An 18141-nucleotide genomic window follows, 5' to 3' on the forward strand; every position below is an offset into this window, starting at 1 on the left:
TGTGAGTGAACGAGTTAGTGAGTGAGTGATTTGCATTTCCAGTTCATCGCGTGAACGGATCAGTGAGGGAACGAATCCTGACTTTCCCGTTCGCGAACGAGTGAATGGGTGAACTGCCTTCCCGTGCATCAACGGATCAGTCAGTGAATGTGTTTCGTCTCCTGGCGTGAACTATGTAAGCCAGAATGTAGATTTACGATTTGCCAAGGAAAGAAAGAACCACTCACTGAAACACCACTTCTTTTATGCACGTTTTCTCCAAGCTAACGGCTAACTTTATTGCATGAAGGGATGCGCCGCTATGCAACAACGGGGAGATTATGCTTCTCTTTGGGTAATCTTGATTTTATAACACTTGTAGTAGTTGTTAGGTTTAATTCGCTTACTGAATAACTGTTAAGAGAAGAGCAACAGCAAACAAACCACAAGTGAGACAGAATATTAAGTATTTTCTCGTGAGGAGTGCAGTACAGATAGCTTACAACAATCTCACTACACTAAATATCTGTGTGCACTCCCGCTCTTTTTATTGGGATTTGCCCTACCCACAATCGTGAGACAAAAGCCCCTAAAGGGGAGGGGGAAAGCATGTGGGCTTTGCCTCGTAAGGAAAAATCACTAGGTGTTTACATACTGATAAGAACATGTGGAAAAAGGAATTTGAGTGGACTGGATAGAGAAGAAAACCTTTGACCTCTAGTCAAAACATAGCAAGGGATGCTTTACGACATTGTGTAGAATGGGACAAGCTAGGTTATTTATTACTGGATACTAGGGGTGTAACGATTCATCGATACACATCGATTCATCGATATAATGCTCTACGATTTATTGGCATCGATGCTAAACGTAAACATCGATTTATATCGCCGTGTTTGACCTCGGACATTAGACGCGACTTTATTTTGAAATCCAGTTCATTGTTGCTTGCTTCCTCTTTCCGGGAGCAGTACGCGGCGTGTTGTGTTGTGAGCAGAGCAGGCACGTGAAAGGGGAGCCGACAACTACGCGGCTCCTGGGCTGGTGCTATGGCTAGTGTCCAAGAAGACGAGGAAATTCGCTCCCCTTTGGGCTTCAAGTCATTCGTTTGGAAGCACTTTGGATTCCAAAGAAAAGATGGCTCAACGGACAATTAAAATTATTGGAAATAAATAGTTCAGTAATGCACTTTAAAGTTAATGGTATTACAAAAAAAGAAAGAATATTCATTTTTCTTTACTTATATGAGAAAAAATATAGGAATTTGATCAAGTTCAGTGTTAAAATAAGCACTTTGTATACTACAATACTCTTGTAATTTCCTAAATAAAGAGTTTGCAGTACCTTGTTGATTTTGCGTATGAATTGTTATAAATCAGGATATTGTTCTATATTTGTTATTTAAAAAAAATAAAATTAATAAAAATATCGATCGTGGAGCACTATATCGTGATGTATCGTGAATGAATCACAGCAGGCTTTAAGATATCGGCAAATATCGTATCGTGGTTCTTTGTATCGATATGATATCGTATCGTGACAAAACCCGCGATTTACACCCCTACTGTTCCCTCCTGTTTATCATAAGTTCTCAGAGACCATTTTATCACCTAAAAGCGGCCACTTCAAAAAGATTTTCAGCCGTAGGATCACAATTCATAAGAACAAATTTACACTCGGGAGGAGATTGAGCCTTAATAATCAATGTCAGAGTCGGGAAACAAATAGGACAGGTTTACCACAGGAGCTTCAAAGATGGAGCCATCGCTAGAGCGACAACCCTCGTCAGTCGCAAAGTCGTCCCCTTGGAGCAACGGAAAAGTCTCAGCTGCTGGAGAGATAGCAGTTGTAATTAATCTGTTAATTAGAGACCGGAGACACGGAATACAACAACATCCACACAAGGTCAAAACAGCAGAAAAAACGGCAAGGGAGACTAGGACCGAGGAAACCAGGGCACGGTACTTTCCGAACACATTTAGCCAGTCGTTCCAAACCTCCGTGTTCACCCCACTGTGTTCCTTCATCTTCCCATTCAAAGTCCTCAGGCCCTCAAGAGCCTGGGACAGGCTTCCATCAGCGGCAGTATTATTTGGAATAAACGTGCAGCATTGCTCACCAAACATGGCGCAGACACCGCCCTCTTTTGAGAGTAGCATGTCAAGGGCCATTCGGTTTTGGAAAGCCATGAGGGAAGTAGCGGCCAGTTGGGAGTGGACCGCCTTGAAACCCGCCTCGGTCCAATTTCCAAGCCTCTGCACGTTGTAATGGATGTAGTTGATCCTGTCGACATTTTTGTTAAGAGTACACCACCAACACAGGGCGGATTCAAAACCAGCTGCTATCTGATTCACCAGCTTATACTCATCCGGTACTCCTCTGGGAACACCAATGGCATCTATGTATGTTGGATCTGTCGCGCCCTGCCATTCGGCGCTTCGCTTCGTTCTTAACCAGAATTTGGGTACCATAGACTTAACAAAAGATCCCAGATCATAAGGAGTCATGGGTATCAATTGAACAGGAAGCAAAAGGGTCACCAAAGCGCAAACTCCAGAGCTATTCAAAGGCAACCTATCATAAAGTTTGTTACTATTACACCAAAACCAAATATCACTACTAGAGATGCACCGATCCGACTTTTTCAGTTTCGATACCGATACCGATGCCGTGGCTTTGCGTATCGGTCGATACCCGATACCGATCCGATATTATGGTTGACTTAACAAGCTACATACCTCTACATGTGGAACAGAAAAGACTAAAGACAATGGCATCAGGCATGACTACACAGTTCATTCCTAAGACAAAATGTAACAAGATAAAGCAGATTCATGCAATGAACTATTTATTTGTAACAAAAATTGTGCAACAGCAGCAATAAAGTGTATCAGCATTTAAATTCAAGTAAATTAGGATACAAACTTCTTAAAAAAAAATAAAAAATACAAATGTTGCAGCTGAAACTGCACTGGGCAAATATAGAAAGGGTGATCAAGCACACAGTAACCAAATATTAAAATAAATAGTAAACATGTAAACATTAGGTGCCGTTCCACATCACTCATGACCTGTTGATGCTCTAAATGCTCATTTAAGCAGCAATGAGAAGTGCTCCCTGAAAACAAGCTCCGCTTAGTACTAGTACTATAACTGGCAGTACTACCACCACAGCTGGCAACATTAGCTTTGCGGACATTACAAACTGCCGGCGAGCTAGTTGGCGTGTTCAGTTTAAAGTACCTCCACACAGCTGACTCTTTCGTTCGCTCCATGTTTGCGTTTGTTTAGAAAACTCTCGTGGCATGCGGCACACGTGCTGCTGACGTATGACGTAGCCCGCGTCCCACGGCACACGTGCTGCTGACGTATGACGTAGCCCGCGTCCCAATAGATTAAGGAAAGGATCGGCTCACAGATCGGCTGCATTTTCCGATACCCGATCCATCAATTCTGTTGATATCGGGGCCGATATCCGATCCAGATATCGGATCGGTGCATCTCTAATCACTACGAGCAATGGGCAAAAAAGGGGCAGTATAATTTATCAGGGAAGAACACATTGGTGCAGCTAGAGCACCCAGCTTCACACCTGTACCAGGCAGCTTGATGCACGTGAAATTACCCTTAGCTACAGTGGAAGAAAAAAGGGGTTTATTTATCGTCATGGGAGAAACAGGATAAATCCTATCCCATATAAAACAATCATGAGTAGGTGGTATGGATGAGTTCAACATTAAAACAACAGCACACTTTGGAACAACGTTTGCAGGTATAATTTTTAAAAGGGGTCTTGGTCCCATACACACGACGCAACTGGTGTTAGCCATCTTCGCGGCTTGTTCAGTCATAAGGAGCCAGTTGTTAGTCTGACCACTTATTCCTGTGGAGGCCATGAAATAGGTATCTATATCAGTGAGGAGCACACTCGTGATCTTCACTCCAGCTGTTTTAGTATAATCATTCATACCGGGACGGTCGGCCACCGACATAGTTTTGTTAATGCAGATTACGACAGGGAAATGAGGATCAACACCGGAGGACCAAGCCCACAACTGAAACCCCCAACAGGAAGTGTTAAACAAAGTGGCATTTGGAGGCCGAATTTGGCCATCAGGGAGTGCAAAGGTCAAAAGGAGGCTTGTGCCTTGGTTCTTTAAAGTTACTCGCTTAGCAAAAAACACAGCCTCTTTACTGGATCCAGAGGGCCAATATTCTAGCGCTTGTGTGGTGACAAGGGTGCTCCAGTCAGTGCTAACTGGGTGACCAGTTAAATACCACCAATATCCGAGCCATTTGTCCCCAGTAGTGGGGTGGCCATTTTGAAAACCCTTCATAGGTAAGGTAATAGTGGAAGATGTATTAGGAGCCACAGTGAACATTAATGAGTTATTGTAAGTCCAAGACAAAAGCCACGGTACGCAAGTCGGAGCGTGGATAATGTTCGGTGTGCAGACAACATGATCAAAAGGGGATTGGGTGTCACGCTTACGTCTAGCAGTCTCATCCCATGAACTATATTGGTTAGTATGAGTGCTAGCCAGGTCATTGTTTTTCTGATGAAAAGAGGCTAGAGGCTCATAGCACACAACCCATGCTACTACAGCAACACACGTGAGAACAGTCATCCAGAAGGACTATAAAAGGAGTCAGGTCCAACGTGAGTCCAATCAGAAGCCGCCAATGCATCTCTGGCCATAAATCCCAAACTTTGCCATGTGGCCGTGAAAGGCCGAAACAATGAGATGTGGAGCGGAGTGGGAGACATGTGCAATTTCTGTATCTCAGAGGGAGCCGGCCCTATGACTACACAGGCACGGCTTTCACCATCATGCAGGAGGAAAGATGTCTTCAAGGAGGCAGGCGTAACAGCCTCAAGCATGTTTTCGTAGTTGTGATCAGGACCAGGCGTGTCTTTATGCCACATGGTTACGTGCAGGTTGGTTGGGTCCATCGCCTGTTCAGGGCAGCGCAAAAGGGTGCCTGCTTGGGCTAGAAGAGGGGTTCCAAACTGCACAACTTCTGCATCAGTCAAATCCAATGAATAGAAATAATAGCAATGAAACTGGCCAAATATCTGTAATTGGTGTCGCCTTTTGACAACGATTTTGTCATTAAGGGGCACAAGGGAAAGACTAAGTGCAGTGAGAGCATCTCTTCCTAGTAAATTAACAGGGCAATTGGGCATCAGCAAAATGGGAATGCAACAACTTCCCCCTTCTGGGTCCCGTATCCAGACTAGACGAGACTGGGGTACTGGGGTTGTCAAACCATTCGCTGCTCTCACCCAGAAAGTCTTTCCTCCTTCTCGCACATCCGCAGGTATGTCGCGACACGTGGTCACACACGCGCCTGAGTCACACAAAAACGTTATGGGAGTCCCATTTACCATTAAAGTTATCACAGGTTTCTCTACATTGTTCATCAACAAGTCCTGAATGTTCAAATCTACATCAGCAGGGGGAGCTGTCGTCAGGACAGTCTTGTCAATTTTCTGTTGACCATCGGTTAGTCATAAGGGAGGATTAGCCTGACCCTTATGGGGATTCGGACAGTCTTTTGCTATATGGCCCTCTTTGCCACAAGACCAACAAATAGGAAGTCGGGAGCCATATCGCTTTGACTGACCCTGGGCGGGCTGGCCGCTTGGGTCATAATCGAGAGCACCACGATTATACCCTCCTCTGCCACGGAAATTCCCACGACCGCGCCCTCTCTGGCGTGGTTCGAAGGTTCTGTTTTGATAAAACACGTCAGATGAATCATCATTTGCAAAAAAGATGGTGGCCACTTTCCCTTTTTCTTTTCCCTTTTTTAAATTGACAACTTTTTCAGCGTGTATAGCATGATCAATAAATTGTGGCAATGTAGAGGTTGGGAAAGTAATCATATGTTTAGCAACCCAGCTCTGGATTGCTGGCCGTGAATTTGCATGTAGAGCATTTTTGAGCTGTTGGTTATAGACATCAGTTCCAGGCTCCAAACCACTATTGGCTTTGAACACCTTCTCCAATCTGTGTCTATAATCTTCAAACAACTCATCCTCTTTTTGTTTGGTTCGGCCAATATCTGTATAATTTGCTCTACGTTGAAATTTTATTTTGATCCTACCCAATAGTTGGTCAATTTGAGTTTTCAATGGCACCCCATTATATTCTAATGGTCGGCCTTGGTCATCAAAAGGATTCCACCCGCCCTTGACACTGGCCCAATCTTTGGTCAAGGTTGCCATAAAAACCTGCTGCACCTCATCACCTCTCAAGTTATAGGAAGCAATGAGTTGTATTATGTCGGTGCAGTATTGTTCAACGTCTTCAGAAGGCAATGGTATTCCCTCTGTAGCTGATTTTACATCAGCTTGTGTCCATGTTCTGTATACTAAACTTGTGGGTCCCCCGTCATCATGAGGATTTGCTACTTGAATCATTGGGTAGGCGTCAGCTACTTCCGCTCCCATGTAGCTTGGGCCGCACCTTGCCGCGGGGGCCGAGGGAGAGGAAGCTCCTGACTTCACGCGGCTCCGCGTCACCATGGCATGAGCAGAATCACTATACTTTGGAGGATCATCTGCGCTTGGCAATTTGGGGTACAAAGCCGGAAAGGATGGTTCGCTTTGGCGTCCCACAACATCTTTCTTTGTAATTTGATCATCCTTCTCATCTTCATTTATCACACCCTCAGCCACGGCCCTCAAGCGAGGCCGCGCTGATGTCGTTTCATCATCTTCCTGCCTATGCAACAACAAGCTCTCTTTGGATTTGTCGTCACTTCCCTTATTCTTCAATTTTCCTTTCATTTGTCCACATTTTCTTTTCTCAGCTTCCAATTCCCATTGTACTATTAAATGATACCCATCTTTATTCTTTTTATTCGCGCCACACTTGGCTTTAATTGATTGCTTGAGGTTGTTTAATGATTTTGAGCTCAACTGACCATCAAAGTTGTAAGCGGTTATCCATTTGTCAAGATAGTTTACATTTTCTGGGTCGACCCATTCCATTAATTTCCAATCCTTGCATTTTAATTCATGTCGGGGTAGAGACTTTCGCTTACTATTTAAGTTTCCCATGGTTTATTTTTCTAAATTTTGGAGTTGGTAGTTTGAATGGCACCTACAGTGTCCTAAAACCAACTTTATTCACAGGACAGTGGTTAAATATTCGATGTGTGGTAAGTCTCCTTTCACCTCCCCGAAGGGAGCGGAGAGTTCTTGCCTCTGCACCCACACAAAGCCACTGTTTACAATCCTGTGTGTTTATATAGAGGAGCGCTCAAATGAGATCACTCTCAGTCAAACCGTACACAAACACACCACGCGCGTTTTTTTAAAAAAAAATTTTAGGAATAACAGAGGAGTCCGCATTCCCACTGTGGAATTTAATTAACGTGTAAGTTAGGGGGCTCCACAACGCCCCTGCGGAATTTAACTGCTCCTATTTGCCTGTACTTCAATAGAAAAACAGAGGAGTCCGCCCCTCCCACTGCGGAATTTAACTAACTTGTAAGTTAGGGGGCTCCACAACACCCCAGCGGAATTTAACTGTTTCTAATTGCACTTGATAGGGTCTAGAATTCTCAAGGTTTTAAGTGACCTCTTGTCACTGCTCATTCATTCCTTTTTAGTAGAATTAATATTCCTACTCACGGTCTGCTGATTCTCCTCCTCGGATGATCTCGTCAACCCTCCCGGTGTCCAGCCGGACTGATCGAGACAGTCCCGTCAAAGGGCTTTTGTTTAGCTCGGCCGAGGATTTTTGCCTGCGTCGAAGAGTCCGCTGGACCCGCCAGGTGTGTCGAGACCCCGGAACGAGCCCCCAATTTCTGTTAGGTTTAATTCGCTTACTGAATAACTGTTAAGAGAAGAGCAACAGCAAACAAACCACAAGTGAGACAGAATATTAAGTCTTTTCTCGCGAGGAGTGCAGTACAGATAGCTTAAGAAGCCCGCCATCACAGGTTTGAATGACTATAGACCCGTCGCACTGACATCTGTGGTCATGAAATCTTTCGAGAGGTTAGTGCTGAACCACCTGAAGGAGGTCACGGGCCCCCTGCTTGACCCCCTCCAGTTTGCCTACCGGGCAAACAGGTCAGTGGATGATGCGGTCAACATGGGACTGCACTACATCCTGCACCACCTGTACGCCAGGATCCTGTTCGTGGACTTCAGCTCGGCGTTCAACACCATCGCTCCTGACATCCTCCAACAGAAGCTCATCCAGCTTGCGGTGCCTGCCCCCACCTGTCAGTGGATCACCAGCTTCCTGACCAACAGGAGACAGCGTGTGAGGCTGGGGGGCATCACATCTGACACCCGGACCACCAATACTGGAGCCCCTCAGGGGTGCGTCCTCTCCCCACTGCTCTTCTCTCTCTACACCAATGATTTCTCCTCAGAGGTCTCTTCTGTGAAGCTCCTGAAGTATGCAGACGACACCACTCTCATCGGACTGATCCAGGACGGTGATGAGACTGCGTACAGACAGGAGGTGGAGCGGCTGGTCCACTGGTGCAACCAAAACCATCTGGAGCTGAACCCGCTCAAGACCGTGGAGATGACAGTGGATTTCAGGCGAGACCATTCACCACTTTCACCCCTCACTATCCGCAGTGATACTATTCTCTCCACAGACACCTTCAAGTTCCTGGGAACCACATTCTCTCGGGACCTGAAATGGACCGGCCACATAGACTCTGTCCGGAAGAAGGCCCAGCAGAGGCTGTACTTCCTGAGACAGCTCAAGAAGTTCAACCTGCCGTGGGAGCTGCTGAAGACCTTCTATACTCCCATCATCCAGTCTGTCCTCTGCCCCTCCATCACTGTCTGGTTTGGATCAGCCTCCAAACAAGACAAGCACAGACTGCAACGGACAATCAGGACTGCAGAAAAGATCATTGGAATCAACCTCCCAGCTATCCAAGACTTGTACCTGTCCAGGACCAGGAAACGTGCAAGTAACATCTCTACAGACCCTTCTCACCCAGGTTGCAGTCTGTTTGAACTACTCCCCTCCGGACGGCGTTATAGAGCTCGGTACGCCAAAACCAGCAGACACCGAGACAGCTTCTTCCCCCAGGCTGTTGCTCTGATGAACTCACACCACTCATAGAGTCTCAGAGGCATTACTGTGCAATAACATCCTGCTCTTCACACCTTTTGAATTTGTCTACACTGTTTTTGCCATTATTCACATGTCCTGAGTGTTGTTAGTCACCTATATGTTGAACAGAGGGTGTGTTTTACCGAAGTCAAATTCCTTGTTTGGCACGCTCAAACATGGCGAATAAAAACTCTTGAATCTTGAATCTGAATCTTACAACAATCTCACTACACTAAATATCTGTGTGCACTCCCGCTCTTTTTATTGGGATTTGCCCTACCCACAATCGTGAGACAAAAGCCCCTAAAGGGGAGGGGGAAAGCATGTGGGCTTTGCCTCGTAAGGAAAAATCACTAGGTGTTTACATACTGATAAGAACATGTGGAAAAAGGAATTTGAGTGGACTGGATAGAGAAGAAAACCTTTGACCTCTAGTCAAAACCAGCTCAGTGGCCTAGTGGTAGAGTGTCCGCCCTGAGACTGGAAGGTTGTGGGTTCAAACCCCGGCCGGGTCATACCAAAGACTATAAAAATGGGACCCATTGCCTCCCTGCTTGGCACTCAGCATTAAGGGTTGGAATTGGGGGGTTAGATCACCAACTGATTCCCGAGCGCGCCACCGCTGCTGCTCACTGCTCCCCTCTCCCCCAGGGGATGGATTAAAATCACATGGGGATGGGTTAAATGCAGAGGACAAATTTCACCACACCCAGGTGTGTGTGTGACGATCATTGGGACTTTAACTTAACTTTAACTTTAACATAGCAAGGGATGCTTTACGACATTGTGTAGAATGGGACAAGCTAGGTTATTTATTACTGGATACATACATTCCAACATAATCTAACGATCAAGATAGTTTGGAAAACCCTGACAATGATGGTCACTTGTAGGTTCATCTGAGGTGCAAGACAGCAATGAGGCATGTTGTTTAACAAAGTGGTCTTTGTTAGAAAGGAACTGTCTCGGTAGATGTCTTCTTTTTGCTGAGTTGTCAGCTGCGTCCTGTCTGACCCAGCCGCAACCTCTCTCCTGACCCAGCCGTAACTTTTCTCTTCTGTGGTACATCATAAAAACAGCAAGGCCAAACAGCAAGCATATATTGCAGTAATATTGCGGTAAAGCATTGATTAGAGAACGCATGATAACATATATATACATTTTTCTAACAGTAGTTTTTAAATAACGTGTATGCATATATACTCCTAAATATTGTTATCCAGTATATCTACTGCAATTTCACATTAGATTGGTGGTTTGAAATTTACTTTTAGTATAATTATTATTTTCAAATAAACATTTATGTTAAAACTTGTCTGGTGTTTTATTCCTTGTTTTTTTTATTCACCAATTAAAACGTAAAAATTAGACATTTGGTTAACTGCTTTATATGACAATATGTGTTTTTTTTTCATTTATTTTTTTATTAAATGTTTTACCAGGTAAGCCAATTGAGAACACTTCCTCGTTTACAATGGCGACCTGGAGGCAAGGTGTGTGAAGTGTCTTGCCCAAGGACACAACGACATGTGACAGAGCTGGAATCGCACCGCGAACCCTCCAGTTACTAAACGACCCACTCTACTGCCTGAGCCACAGCCGCCACACGTTGTTATATGAGTTGGTGTCCCCCAAAATAACATGTCGGCATAACGGATTTTTTTTTCAACCTTTTATTCAAACACATTCGGTATAATAACACCATCAACTACAATCCAACAAATACAAAATTAAATCTCAATGTCGGCATAACGTGTGTCGGCTGGCATAGCAGCAACGCTGTCTGTCACTCACTCGTGAATCTTCGCGAACAAACCTGAAAATGGCGGTGTACCTAATAGAGTGTCCGAATGACGTCACAGATCAAACAGCCAATCAGAGAGTGGGGGTGAGGACGGGTGTGGCACTTTTCACTTTCAGTTCGGCTTTGGCCATGATTTTTCCCTAATGAACTGGCCTGTTATTAGGTACATCTGAAAATGGCGGTGTACCTAATGGAGTGTCCGAGTGATGTCACAGATCAACCAGCCAATCAGAAAGTGGGGGTGAGGGCGGGTGTGGCACTTTTCACTTAAACCAGTGGTGTCGATCTCCAGTCCTCGAGGGGCCGCGTTCCAATATGTTCTCCAAGTTACTCTCGTTAAACACACCTGCGTGAAAAGATTTTGGTCATTTTCACGTTCTGCAGGAGCTAAAACTTTTCACGCAGGTGCACTTAACGAGGGAATCACACGGACACTCCATTAGGTACACCGCCATTTTCAAGTGTACCTAATAACAAGCCACTTTATGAGGGAAATATCATGGTCAAAGGTCACAGGTGTCAAGCTCTAGTCCTCGGGCCGCGTTCCAATATGTTTTCCAAGTTACCCTCGTTAAACACACCTGCGTGAAAAGATTTTGGTCATTTTCATGTTCTGCAGGAGCTAAAACTTTTCACGCAGGTGCACTTAACGAGGAAATCTTGGAAAACATGTTGGAATGCGGCCCCGAGGACTAGACTTTACACCTGTGACCTTTGACCATGATATTTCCCTAATAAAGTGGCCTATTAGGTACCGTAATTTTCGGACTATAAGTCGCACCGGAGTATAAGTCGCACCAGCCATAAAATGCCCAAAAAAGTGAAAAAAAAACATATATATGTATATAAATCGCTCCTGAGTATAAGTCGCCCCCCCACCCAAACGATGAAAAAAAACCGCGACTTATAGTCCGAAAATTACGGTACACTTGAAATTGGCGGTGTACCTACTGGAATGTCCGAGTGACGTCACAGATCAAACAGCCAATCAGAAAGTGGCTTTGAGGGCGGGTGTGGCTTGACCATGATTTTTGATTATTTGATTTATAAAAAAAAAAAAATAAATAAAAAAAAAAAGGATCAGTGTGTGACCGGTTCAACGATTTGTTGAACGATTCGTTTGAACGAATCTTTTGAGTGAACCGATTCTAAAGATTCACTTCACTTAAAAGAATGGAATGCACATCACTAGTACAAAAGAGTGCAGACGGCCAAGGGCATACATAAGGTGGCCCGCCGCTAATCCTAGCTTTAAACCCTACTTTGGAACCCTAACTCTCTTCACCCCGCCCCTTACACTACTGGATTCCACCCCGCCCCCGACGTAGTGGGCGTGATCCATTGGTTTGCTCCGACGGGCCACCTTATGTATTTACACATAAATGCTTGCATTTGTTTGCATATGCGTACGTAGCGAGGTTCCAATTCTAAAAGCACATTTAGGTATATGTTCACACCTGGGATCGAACGAAGTTCTTTCCGAGCGAGAGCCCGTGTCACTAACAAGTCAACTATTTCGACCTGGCAGCCCTTGGCCGTCTGCAGTTTTTTGTACTAGTGATGTGCATTCCAGTTCCGGTTCACTCAAAAGATTTGTTCAAAAGAATCGTTCACCGAATCGTTCGCTACACTTTCTTATTTATTTATTTATTTATTTATTTACCTCGTGTAGTGTACCTATTGAAGTGTCCATGAGGTGTACCTAATCACAGGCCACTTCATTAGGGAAAAAGGTTAAGTGAAAGTGAAAAGTGCCACACCCGCCCTCACCCCCACGTTCTGATTGGCTGTTTGATCTGTGACGTCATTCGGACATTCTATTAAGTACACCGCTATTTTCAGGTGTACCTAATCACAGGCCACTTCATTAGGGAAAAATCATGGTCAAAGTTTAAATGAAAGTGAAAAGTGCCACAGCCGCCCTCACCCCCACTTTCTGATTGGCAGTTTGATCTGACGTCATTCGGACATTCTATTAGGTACACCGCCATTTTCAGGTGTACCTAATCACAGGCCACTTCACTGTAGGAAGTGATTCGTTCGCTCTCGTTCACTGAAAAACAAATCGTTCTTTTGAACGAATCGTTCACTCACGAGCCAACACTAACAGCAACACACACATAAACAGAGTATGTGCTGATGCCACAACATGAAATCTCAAGATTCTCCGATTTGCCGCACATGCACGATTAGCAAGTGTCTGACCAGGCCTTGCGCGAACTGACCTGTGGTTTGGCAATCCTGTTTACAATGCGCTCTGTATTTAATGTTGGACAATTTCCCACGGCACAGCTGAACATCTCTCACGGCACACCAGTTGGGAAACTGGTTGGGAAACACTGATGTATAGAAAGGCTCTTTATTAAAAAAAAAAAAAATCTGAATGGTAAGGTTTATTTCAAATCCAGGGTGGAGCACTGGTTAGCACGTCCACCTCACGGTTAGGATGGTTGCGGGTTCAATTCCACCTCTTGATCTCCAGCCTCGTTGTCATCAACATCCACACCAATGTGCGACACCTGTTTGCCATTGACCTTCTGACCTTTTGTGGCAGGGCTGAAATGCAGTGGAAATGTGTGTGTGTATTTTTGTTGATGTTGTTGTTGTGATAGAGTTAATTTTAAAGGCAAATAAAGGACTTTGCAATTAAACAGCAGCTGAGCTGGGCACTCCTCATTGCATTCTGGCACAAAAAGAAACCAAAAAATTGAAATCTACTCAGGAAACGTCTGTTCCCAAATTGATACTTGTTTTGTCCCTGGTGGCAAAGTAGCTTTGGTATTTGCTTGTTGCCAACTGATGCCATCATGCAGGTCGGACGGTCATTTCGGTGCTTTCGTGCACGAGTGAGTGTATGTCACTGAAAATGGAATCACAGAGAGTCAATCGATGAAGGCATCATTGAATAATCTTGAATGAAACCAAGACAACCCGAGAGTGCTGGAAATAGACACATTTGTTACCAGCAGCATTGCTTCCCCTGTTTTCTCATCCCGAATGAAATTATAGTGGTGTCATAAAGTCTGGACGAAAGAAAATGATATCGCGTTCCCTCAGTCAAAGACGTGCACAAGAATAGAACGTCTCCGCAGGAACGCGCTCTTCAAGGTGCGTAAGTCAAGAAGGTGGGGGCCGAGCAGCAGCGGCGGCAGCGGCAGCAGCAGGAGGCAGCCGAGCGAGCGAGCGAGGGAGCGGAGCGGCCGTCTCTTGTTTTGAGCGGAGCCAGTGCGTGCACCACATCGACATTCGTGCGTTCAATAGCCCTGAGATCTCTGGTGGGCTTCCGAAGCCACGATGACCCCGCCGGCCGTCCGACTGGCGCTGGTCCTATCTTGCGTTGTATGGATGTTGTACAGCTGCACCGCCGGTGAGTACGCCAAATGTCCAACTGTGCGATTGTTCTGCTCTAATTGTAACTTTGGAAGGACGCATGAATGGTTCGGGTGGCAGTGCGGATCCGCTGCTGGGTTAAAAAGTGGCTGAATTGGTCTCAACTATGACTTGTTTTCGCATTTTAACAGTTTTTTCTACAAAATGGACTGTTCTGCGCAAAACAGTTTGCTTTGGTTTTGTGGCCCAACTTCGGTCCACTTTTTGGACCCAAATGGAGTTGTTTTAAAATGGATGTAACATAGCGCTTGTCCTTGTGTTTCCCCTGGAGTTATCTCAGTCTTCTTTATTTTTATTTGACCTGTTTCTATACCTCTTTAACAAGCTGACATTGATTGAGAGACACAATGTCGCATTCCAACCCGACTCCCCCCTCCCTCCCTCAAATGCGCTCCCTCCCTCAAATGCGCACGGCAATTCTAGAGAAAGAAGTTTGCGAGGAAACCGAATCTTAAAATGATTCCTTAACTGAAGTGACAGCAGAAGAAAATGATTGTAATTGATAAATATGAACATGCGAGAACCCCAATATCACAGGGAGGATGATATCTTTGGATACAGCAACTCCTCAGCATAGACATGTGAGAAATATGTTGTGAGTTTGGGGAGTAAAAGAGCCCCAGTGAGGACAAAATTATGTATAATTTCTCTTGAAAGGCAACCTCCGTTTTTCTCCTCACATACTGCATTGGAAATAAGCCAATTTTGTACTTAATGGGAATGACCATGTCCGGTTTGCAAAAAAAAAAGTCGTTTATCAGTGTGCTTTTCAATGAGACGATAAGCATAAGTGATCAAATAATTATTTTAATAGTAATGGACTGTATCCAGAGCCCCCCCCACCCTGCTCTCTTTTTACCACCAAACAAGGTTTTATATCGAATAAGAAATGCAATATTGATCCAACGGACACAATTAGAGGAGAGAATATATCATTTGATCCACTTTGATGTTAACGTGGCACTTGTTTGTTTATCCCTCCAAACAAAATCAACAAAAACGTCATTCGGGCTACAGTCTGTCTGCGCATATAGCGACACAATAGCACCACTATTGGCTTTAATATTCGCAACCACACATTGCGTTTTTCTCCAATAAAAAAAAATAAAAAAGGGGGGGGGGGGCAAATACATTTGAACGTGTGTCAAGTGTGCGGCAAATGGAAAAAATCGCGCTCCAGCGCGCTCTCGAGGAGGCGCCTTTGCACTGGAGCGTGTGTGGGCGGGTGGGGGGTTTAGAGGAAGTGATAGTCACGGAGGTTATTCTGTAGCCAAGTTACAAGAGGCATGAAATTCCAACACGTTCTCCTTTGCAAAGTATCTTTTGGTAATTGATGACAATAAAAAATAAAAAGTTGGATGTGGAATTTGTTGGCCTCTAGCGCCATCCTGTGGGCAGAAATGAGAGAGAGAGAGAGAGAGAGAGAGAGAGAGAGAGAGAGAGAGAGAGAGAGAGAGAGAGAGAGAGAGCGAGAGAGAGAGAGAGAGAGAGAGAGAGAGAGCGAGAGAGAGAGAGAGAGAGAGCGAGAGAGCTTTTCTCTTCTCTCCCCGAGTAGCAGAATGACAGAGGTGGACTGAATTTCCTCCGTTTTTAGACATGTGCAACAGTCCTTGAAAATATTCACCATCTTGAAACTGGTTGATGATTATCTTGTGAAAAATGTGCCTTGTTGATTTTTTGTGAATGTTATTTCTCACGTCTGTCTGTCTGTCTGCTGGCCGTGAGTCTCCATCCCGCCTGTGTCTTGTTCACCCCCCCTTTTCACTTCAATAAACCCTGGATTAAACTGCATTTGGTCGCCCTTGCTCCACTCATTCCGTCCGTGACAATTTCATGTTATGTTAGTCAGTCATGCAGATGACGCAATTTGAAACAAACTTGCAACTGGGCATGAAATCTTTTTTTTGTAACGACCAGAAAAAACAGGAAGCTTGAATTGTTAGGTACCTGTGTTAAAAAAAAAGAGGCGTGACTTGTCAAGACGTCTTCCTTTGCATATAGATTGCAAACGTATCTTTTGGCGATAGATGTAAACAATAAAAAGTTGGATGTGGACTCTTGACGTGGGCAGCACTTGAATAATAAACAAACTTTTCTCTGTCTGAGGGTCAGAATGAAACAATTGAACTGAAATTCCTCCATTTTTAGACACGTGCAATAGTCCCTGAAATTATTCAGCACCTTGAAACTGTTTGATGATTATCTCATGAAAAAAAATTGCCTTGTTTATCTCTTGTATGCTCTCTGGCTAATGGCCTTTAATGCCCAAGTCAAGTCATGCAGGTGACGACGCAATTTAGCAAAAAGTGAATTCGGCCAACTTCATTCTTGTCGGTTTGCTCAATTTCTGCTTTTCACCAAATGCTGAAAAATGACCAAGGCAACTTTGCTGTTTCATCAGGATTAATCAATCCCAAGACAACATGTGACACGACCAACGGATGGAGTCCTCACAGCTCCCACTGCTACAAGAAGATGACGACAACCAACGGTTGGCTGGGGGCTCGTTACGACTGCCTCTTGGAGCGCGCCGACCTTGTCTCCATCACCACCGAGGACGAAGAAATCTTTGTGAAGGAGCAAATGGGCGACAAGCCGTTCTGGATCGGACTCTCCAATCTGGTAAGACCAAAGTGCTAGCGGCTGTTGGCTCGCTACAAGTAGTTGATTGACAACCGGGATTGGTTTGGGCAGAAATGCAATGCGGACTGGTGTGACTTTTCGGGAGAAAAGAACCTGACTTGGTCCGACACCGCTGTGGCGCTGACCTACGCCAACTGAGACACGCGTCAAGACGGAAGGTAAGAAGGTCACCTCTTTGCGTTCTGTGTCAGGCAAGATACACAGCAACTTTGGAACCCCTTTCCAAAAATGTGTGAGCAGGTTAAAAAGCAGCTTTTGTTTTCTTTTTATCAGAAAAAAGCAAAATAAACTCCAAATTGGCTCGTTTGTCAGATGTGTGTCTCATTTTCCCCCACTTTTCCCCGACAGCGCCAACGTTGAGTCCTGCGCCTTCGTCAACCAACATGGGTTCATTCAGCCTGGAAAGTGGAGACATGGATCGTGCCGATCCTCCTTGGCATACATGTGCAAGCGGTCGCCGAATGGTGAGTCTGTCTCTTCTCGGGATGTTGATGAAAACAGAAAAGCGCAACCATGTTATCTTTCTGCAGACTGCCCGGACGGATGGCCGTGTTCCTTCAAAGACTTCGGTTACAATTACAGTCGAGTTGAGAGTGAGTGGCAGCGACCCTTCTTTCTACACTCGCACCCGCACTGTCTCCTTGTGCTTTTCTAATGAGGTTCTTTTGGTTTTCAGCTTCCTTCTGCGACTCTGGCGAGTTCTCGTACAAGGACTCGTGTTACCATTTTGAGAGGAGAGAAGTAAACCGGGAAGCGGCTGAGAATTTGTGCAAGAACAAGGGAGGTCACCTGGCCAGCGTCCACTCACTGGTTGACGGACAATTTTTGGCTAGTGAGCGAGCACCAAGGCAAACTGACCAGGCCAGCCATCCACCCGCAATGTTTCACAACAAGTGTTTGTTCTGCTCTCCTCAAGCTCACATCCGAGTACAACGTTATTCTTGGCTGGGACTCCGCCGGAACAATGGCAAGTTGGAGTGGAGCGATGGATCAGCTACAGTAAGTGACACGTGTGCAACAGATCGAGGTCCAAAAAGTTGTCAATTGGCCAGAATGAAGCTGTCATGTAAGAGGGCAAAAGTGTCATTTGAGCAGAACAAAGTTGTGCTGAATTAGGAGGAAAAATGTGAAAAGAATGCTCTCCCTGTCAAACAGATTTGAATTTGACTTGAGTCATGTTACAAGACAAACAGTTTTTTATTTATTTTTTATTTGATGAGGATT

At 44.9% G+C, this 18141-nt stretch overlaps 1 pseudogene; it reads left to right on the forward strand.

The window, feature by feature from the left end:
• LOC119138409 overlaps window positions 1-17055 on the forward strand; it is a 29969-nt pseudogene extending 12914 nt beyond the window's left edge.
• Window positions 17056-18141: the final 1086 nt, after the last annotated feature.

This window comes from Syngnathus acus, chromosome 19 (genome assembly GCF_901709675.1).
Source record: "Syngnathus acus chromosome 19, fSynAcu1.2, whole genome shotgun sequence".
NCBI lineage: Eukaryota > Metazoa > Chordata > Actinopteri > Syngnathiformes > Syngnathidae > Syngnathus > Syngnathus acus.